Here is an 8417-nt window from a genome sequence, read left to right on the forward strand (position 1 = left end):
TCAAGTGCCCCAGTAGTAATCCTCCCTTCTAGTGCCACCAGTAGTAATCCCTTCAAGTGCCCCCATTAGTAATCCCCCCTTCAAGTGCCCCCATTAGTAATCCCCCATTCAAGTGCCCCCAGTAGTAATCCTCCCTTCTAGTGCCCCTAGTAGTAATCCTCCCTTCAAGTACCCCCAGTAGTAATCCCCCCTTCAAGTACCCCCAGTAGTAATCCCCCCTTCAAGTACCCCCAGTAGTAATCCCCCCTTCTAGTGCCCCCAGTAGTAATCCTCCCTTCAAGTACCCCCAGTAGTAATCCCCCCTTCAAGTACCCCCAGTAGTAATCCCCCCTTCAAGTACCCCCAGTAGTAATCCCCCCTTCAAGTGCCCCCAGTAGTAATCCTCCCTTCAAGTACCCCCAGTAGTAATCCCCCCTTTAAGTGCCCCCAGTAGTAATACTCCCTTCAAGTACCCCCAGTAGTAATCCTCCCTTCAAGTACCCCCAGTAGTAATCCCCCCTTCAAGTGCCCCCAGTAGTAATCACCCCTTGCAGCCCCCCAGTAGACACACGTAATAAAAAAAAAAAAACACTTACCTGAACCCCCCGCTCCTGTTCCCGCCGCCGCTATCAGCTACTCCCGACCATTCTCCAGGGCCGCTTTGCATTATGGGAGAGACTTCATGACGTCATGAAGTCTCTCCCATTACCCACTGCGGGAGCCGGAAGATGGCTCCCACAGTGGGAGCAGCAGCAGCAGCAGCCGATGAGAGTCTGACAGACTCTCATCAGCTGCTGAAACAAACACACAGCTGCCGGCACCGGCGGCTGTGTGTTTGGCACTGTGTAGCGCTGACCGAACTCCGTCCAGTCAGCGCTACACGCGCGGTGCAGCTGTGTCACAGAGACACAGTCTGCACCGCTGTAAACCTCTGAAATCTGCATGGTCGCGGCGCCCTTCACTATGTGGCGCCTTACACGGCCGCGTACCATGCGTAACCATATAACCGGCCCTGCCCGTATTCAATTCTTCTGACTTTTCACCAGTGCGGAAAGTCAATGATTAGAACCCTGCGAAAAAGTATCACCTATGAATAGGTGGCGAGAAAAAGTGTAGAATTGGGGTTTTGGGGTACAAGCCTCCAATAACCACCCTGCACCCCTTGGACAGTCCCCGAAGGTATTCTGTGTCAAAAAAAATTTTAAAAGTACCACGGGACAAACTTCTAAACTAGCGAAATAGACTCAGGGGGGGTCCCCAAGTAAGCGCCAGGTGTTTTTTTGATTGCAGGTGTTTGTGGCATGTGGATTTTTGACATTTTTTAAAAGTTCACATTAGCCACTTTAAAATATGCTAGTACCCATTTTCAAGTACCCCAAATTTGCTGGGACTACTCATTTTTAAAAAAAAACTTGGTAAATGCTATTCTTCATCAGACGCTAAACAGCACCTATTGAGACCATTTAAAGACCCCAAATACCTTCAGCAGGGCTATTCAGGGGTACCCATAATGAACCTCCATGTTACAGCATCTTTAGGGGGGTGTCAGGCTGATTTCCCCAAAAATGACAGCACTTTTCACTCACTTCGTTTTCGCCGGGTCCCGTTTTCGATGATTTGAAATTGAATACGGAGATATGCAGGGATGAAGGCGATACTCTTTTGCACCCAAAAGCGGCAATGATGGCGAAAAGTCCGGCAACTGACTTTTCGCTCCTAATTGAATACAGGCCAAAGACTGAGAGTTACACTCAACAAATGCCCCCAAATATAGTAATCCTGCAAAGCATTGACTTGGGTGGTGGTCGATACTGTAAGTTCTCTAAAGCTAGGTACATACCTTTGCAAATATTGGCTGATTGGTCCGATAATTGCATAGGTGTGTTAGTCGATAAACGTCTTATAATGCTACTGTAAACGGTCAGATCGGGAAGTCGCATATTATGATTAGTTTAGTATTGAAGTTACCAGACCTTCCGATCCAATAAAGAATGTACACACTGAGCTAGAAAAAACTCAGGGCCTGATTCCCTACAGATCACAAGTCTGCACACGCATGCACCCGGCCTCTGCAAAAATATGCTAATGAATGCAATCACAGAAGAATATGCAGACGCCCAGCACTACATAATTCCGCCCCCTTACCGTTACTTACAACCACAATAGTTAGCAAGACAGTGAAAACATCAGTAACATCGGAGACCATCAGACCCATATGCACAGTAGTGGCTGACCTGACCTTACTTAGAATTTGCTAAGCCTGTCGCACGCTACCAGTGATTAAGTTGCGTATGCCATCGCAATGGCTAATTTATGCACACCCCTGCAAAAACGCGTTCAAATGCACTGGCACGCCTGCGTTTGGTCGAACACACCCCCGTCACCACCCACAAACGGCACTACCCGTCAATCACTATTGGGAGAGTCTGCGTGAGGTCTGCAATCCATTTTCTGATCGTACGGGTTGGTTCGCCCAATGCGATGCATACGCATGTACAGAAAGAAAACATCGGCCGGGTGCATGCAAATTTGCATCTGCGTTCCTTGCTGAATCAGGCCCTCAGTACGTGGTACACACTGATTGGAGAATCGCTCAGAGCATTGGAGTGTTTATCGGATCTGCAGAGTGATCGGCATAGTGTGTACCAAGCTTTAGGTCAGTGGCGTCACAACGGGGGTGCAGGCCACACCTGGGTGTCACCCGCCGAGGGGTGACACCATAGTACAGACTCCTCCCCAGTGACAGGAGCTGGGTGCTGCACTCAGGGCCGGTGCAAGACTTCCAGGCACCCTAGGCAAAACTTCTGCATGCGCCCCCGCCCCACTCCCATACTCATTTAGCCCCTGTAGTGCCCCCAGTATGAGTGCTCCCAATAGTGCCCCTAGTAGTAAGGCCCTTGTAGTGCCCCCAGTAATAAGGACCCTGTAGTGCCCTGAGTAGTGCCCCCAGTAGTAAGGCCCCTGTAGTGCCCCCAGCAGTAAGGCCCCCAGTAGTAAGGCCCCAGTAGTAAGGCCCCTGTAGTGCCCCCATATGATGCCCCCAGTAGTAAGGCCCTTGTAGTGCCCCCAGTAGTAAGACCCCTGTAGTGCCCCCATATGATGCCCCCAGTAGTAATGCCCCTGTAGTGCCCCCAATAGTAAGGCCCCTGCAGTGCCCCCAATAGTTAGGCCCCTGTAGTGCCCCCAATAGTAAGGCTCCCCTAATGACCCCAGTAGTAAGCCCTCCCCCCGCGCACACACATATACACATACACATTAAAAAAAAACAACACTTACCTTAAACCCCACTCCAGTACTTGTTGCCATCCGTCCCCGGTGCCCGCTCCTCGGAACTATGGGAGTGACATCATGACATCACTCCCATAGTGCACTGCGTGACCCAGAAGATGGAGCTCAGGAGTGAGCTCCATCCTCTGCAGCCGCCGGGAGTTGGTCTCCCTCCCCCCGGGTGCTGCCGGGGGGGGGGGGGGGAGAAAAGGCTGGGTGCCCGCTGGTAACAAAAACTCAGTGGGCACCCGGCAAATGGGGAGGGGGGGTGATCAGAGGGCCGGGCCTGTCTAGTTGCCGGCGCCCCTAGGAAGCTGCCTAAGATTGCCTAGTGGATGCACCGGCCCTGGCTGCACTGTAGCATCGTGTGCAACACTCCTGACACAGTGATGGAGCCGGTAATGCACACAGACTGGTCCCGCACATTACAATCCTTTTTACACCATGTGTCACCACGAGGAGAGATGCCACTGCTTTAGGTGGGACACTTTATTCCTGTGAGAGGGCTTCTGTCTACTCCCACACTTGCAAGTATCTTTTAAAAGGAGATTTTCAGATTACACAGAGATTATTGCTTATCACGGGGTACAATTCATGTCACAATTTCAGAGTTACCTTTGTAAGAATGTTGGTTTGAAATTCAACTTTTTCAAAGCTTATAACTCACAATCCAACAGGCAGAAGAAAAGGGAGAATCAAGGTTTAGAAACTTTTATTTGACTATATATCTCGGCTAATCAAGACAGCTGTGCTAATCTGCTACATTAGACCAAATTTGCCCATAATAACCATACATACTGTATGAATTAACCTCTAAGTCTCCCTTCTTCATTACACATGGATTTCTATTCCTACTCATTGTCTTCCCACTGGGCTTACTAGAGTTTTCGAACATCAATTTTTTGTCTAACAGAGAAGTGAAGTTCCTAAATTAGTGTTGAGATACAGTATAGAATGCAGTTTTCCACAGGGAAATGTTGACTTAATGTAATGAGCACAATGTTTGCACCAAGGAATATTGGTCTTTTTAAAGTTCTCCATGAGATTAACCCTGTGGAATTCAGGCCCTGATTCAGACCCGGACGCTATTTGCAGACACTCGTTCTTAAAAAGAGGCCGGATATTTAAATTGAGCGCTCGCTCTTTGCGGTGTGTTGACGCCTCCATGTCTGAGCGAACGTCCGAAAAATGCGCTCGCTATTTTGTAAAGACGCCCCTTTGCCGTTCGCATCACACGTCATCTCCTTTATTTATTAGATTAATCGGGAACATCGAAAGGCATCTGAACTGCTCGCAGTGCTTGTGGTAGGATTTACTTCCCGCTATCACTGCGAGTAGTTCAGGCTAAAAGACAACCAAGTGACGTGGTCGATGACACGCCTTTACTAATTATGCACTCCCATTAAACGCCGTTTTGACCGTTAGGCACGCCTGTGTTCGGATCTCCACTCCCCCGTTTTCAAGCACCTTCCCCTGTTACCACCCACAAACGGTACTTTCTGTCATTCAAATTAGCAGCCCCTTGTTGTTTTTACGACAGCACGATTTCCGACCGCAATGACTGGTTTGCGCATGCGCATTGCGAACCATAAGCATGCGCAGTTGTGCGAACATCGCTCAGAGCGAACGAGCGGCCGCTTACGAGCGGCTCTGAATCAGGCCCTCAGTTTAGATTTGTCAACTTCCTTAGGGGTTCCTAACCTATTTCATACATCCCTACATAAATGCTTTGGTAAACAGTTTGTTCTTTTCCACCAGCTCTCCCCTTCTTCCATCCTTGTATAACAGCAGGAAAAATAGCAAGTTAAGCAAATTTTTTAATTCCCATATCACCAAAGGTGATTTACAGTTCCTAGTAGAGTTGAAGCAGTAGGGGCTTGAGGAGTGTTGTTGGGTTAAAGCAATTGATATCTGCACTCCACATTTTCTTATGAAATTACTCAGGGAACATCTTGGTAAGCCTTTAAGGAGGAGGGGGTTACTGCCAGGCATCACTGTATCCGGCATTCACTTCTGCTTGAATATTCCTCCTCCTTTAGCTCTGCTGGTAACTTAAAGTCACATAACAGTTGATGTCATCAAGGCACCAGATTTGAAATTGATAAAACAATAAATAGGTGACCAGGTGCAAATATAAAAAGTAGAAGAAATAAAAAAACTAAATATCACAAAAATGGTACTCCTAAATAAGATACTGAAATTACTATAACTTCAAATGCCAAATGTGAGTGTGTGTGAATATTTACAAAACAATATGCAAAAAAGATAACCAATTGTGTAATTGTGCTAGTGAAATAAAGTATATTGATATGGCAGAACAAATTGAAGATACATCAAAATGATTTAAATAAAAATATATTTAAATAAAAACATATACAAAATTATATATACTTTACAATAATTAAGAAACACTTAAAAAAGAAAAAAAATGATGAAAAAACCATCGAAGTTAAATGTACCAGCTCAGATGTGCACATTTACTGGATATAACTCCTTCCAATATAAAAGGTAAAAATTTCAATGCAATTTTTTAAAATATTTGGGTGCACTACAGGTCCCAGGGTATAATTTAAACCTATATAAAGCTCCTAATGCACTTGAACATATAAAACCTGAAATAGCAATTGCAGCATTAAAGTTGTTCATTTATAAAAACTTGAGGAACTGAAAGTCAGGGTAATTGAATGACATAAGCATTTTTCAGGGACTTATCACATGGGAGAGAACCACTTTACCAGTATAGTCCAGCTATATTCATTGGGGTCCCATGGTATATCTGGTAAACTGTGGCTGCTGTGCTAAATTTAATGTAGCTGACAACTGCATCCAGTTTCAATGCTGTGTACAGTATGCAGGTGAGTGCCAAAGCAGGAAATCCTGAATTCAGAGTCACAACAATAGCAGCTGATGGAACCTTACTGTGCAATGCTGGAGAACTCAACAATGAAATATCCTAATTGGATGTAAAATATGGAGAAGATTATCCAAGCAGAGAGTCCAATGTACAGTATAAGCAAAAAAGTATCACTTCTCACCGGCTTGGCCTCTAAATCAAAGATACGGTGAGACCACTGGCTTGAAGTAATGTCATTGGTGGCTGCCTTACTTTGACTTAAACAACATCAACCTCCTGAATTTGATCAAATTTTTCTTGCCCAATACATTCATCAACATTCTCATTAGTGTCAGTTACACATTTATCCCCCTTCATCCTGTTGCACTTTCAAAGTACAGTAGCATCCTTCATTTCGATGTCTAAACCATCATCACCATTATTTTTACTAATACTCATCCTCACATTTGCTGAGGGTTCAGAAAAGGTGGAAGGAGGCTTCTAAAGGATTACAATGTCAGAATAAGAAATGGCAGACTCACACACAGCACTCATGGACACCCTTAGACTCTCCTCAGTGATCTGTAAAGTTTGTGGACACACAGTTTGTTCTTCAGCGTTAGATTTCATTTTGTGCACTGATTTCCCTGTTTTAGAGGTGACACATCTAGACTCAGAACGAGAAGATACTGAATGTGAGGTTACAGAAGATGCCTGACTCTGTTTGGCCTGGCTTTTGCCATATAGATACTGTATTCTAGTTTATGAAAGAGCAGTAGAAGGGGCAAAAATTTCAAAAAAAATAAGGCCATGGTCTGAGCCTTTCCATGCCACTGCATTTAATGTATGGTATGTCGGCAATGTTGCAGTAGTAGCCTTTCCCTTCATAGTTAAAAGTGATATTTTCCTAAAGATTGTCAAGCATTGTTTATATTTGGAGTCTCCTTTCTAACACATTCTTCTTACACCTTGACCTTCTTTAAAAGTAGATGTTCAAGAAATACTATGGGCTCAATCCAATTAACCACGAAGGGTGCGAGTTGCCATTGCCATGGCATTAAAATGTCGGCAATGGCACTTCATCTTGCACCCCTCGTGGCTGGCTCTGAGCCTGAATTTGCACTATTTTGCTGCGAGCACTTTTTGCGAGTTCAGGCTGCCGTAAAGTGCTGCTAATTAAATCGAGCCCTATGACTGGCAGCACTACTAATGGATTGTCCCTGTTCTTCCATAGACTAATTCATATCTGATTTACACCAGGACAGGAGTAAAACTACTGTATTTAAACTTGTAACTGCTACCACACCAAGTGAACATACAATGAGACGAGGGACTGTTACCCTGACCATGCAGTTTTATTAAAAGACATAAGAATTTTTTTAAAACCAAGAAAAAAAAGTTTTCAGTTTTATTAGTTTGGGGTGCAGCTGACGGGGCAGTACAGTAATATATGCTGCCTCTCAAAAACACATTCTTCAATTGAAATATCTAAATTGAATTAATTTAAAACACTTCACATTTTTTCTAAAAATGTTGCCAGTCTATTTCATTTCCATCCAATTCCATCTCTGCCTTAAAACCTTAGATTTGCTATAAAGGCAAGAGAAAATATGGAGACTACAAACTAAATGCCAGTTTGCTTCATCTTATAATATCGCCAAAACATTCATGATCATTATATAATTCACTGTAATGTATGTAAGTTAGGTAATTACAAAAACAGTTAAATATTATATGATTTTGTTTTATTTTTTTCAAAATTTTATGGGTGAAATCCAGAAACAAATAATAATAATAATAATAATAATAATAATAATAATTAAATATTATTATTATTATTATTATTATTATTTTTATCACCATTTTATTAAAGGGAGAAAAAACTTTATACTTATTAATTAATTTCTTTCTTTTTACCATACACTATTTGTTACATTCAGTGGCGGCTCCAGAGGTGGGGCAGCAGCGCAGTCCAAAATTCAAATAGGGAAGCCACACCAACTGCCCTTCTAAATGCTGCCAAACATCGCCAGTCGGAACTCACTGGCAATTGGTGTGGCTCCCATGTTTGAATTTTAGACTGCACTGCAGCCCTACCTCTGGAGCCGCCACTGGTTACATTGTATACATTATTCAAGCAATGTACTACAGTATCTAAATAAAATTGGAAAGCACACTTATTTAAACCAATCAGATGCAGCATTTCCCAGCAGGCATGTGGAGTCTGGAGAACAAACAACAAGTTCAGCTTCAAGGGGAATAAATTATAAGAAACCTGTGACTTTTGCAGTAGTAATGAGTTGTCTGTGAATATCATGAAAAAGCAGAGATCTCTTCA

Source organism: Taudactylus pleione, unplaced genomic scaffold (assembly GCF_031769625.1).
Source record: "Taudactylus pleione unplaced genomic scaffold, aTauple2 ptg000437l, whole genome shotgun sequence".
NCBI classification, from domain to species: Eukaryota; Metazoa; Chordata; class Amphibia; order Anura; family Myobatrachidae; genus Taudactylus; species Taudactylus pleione.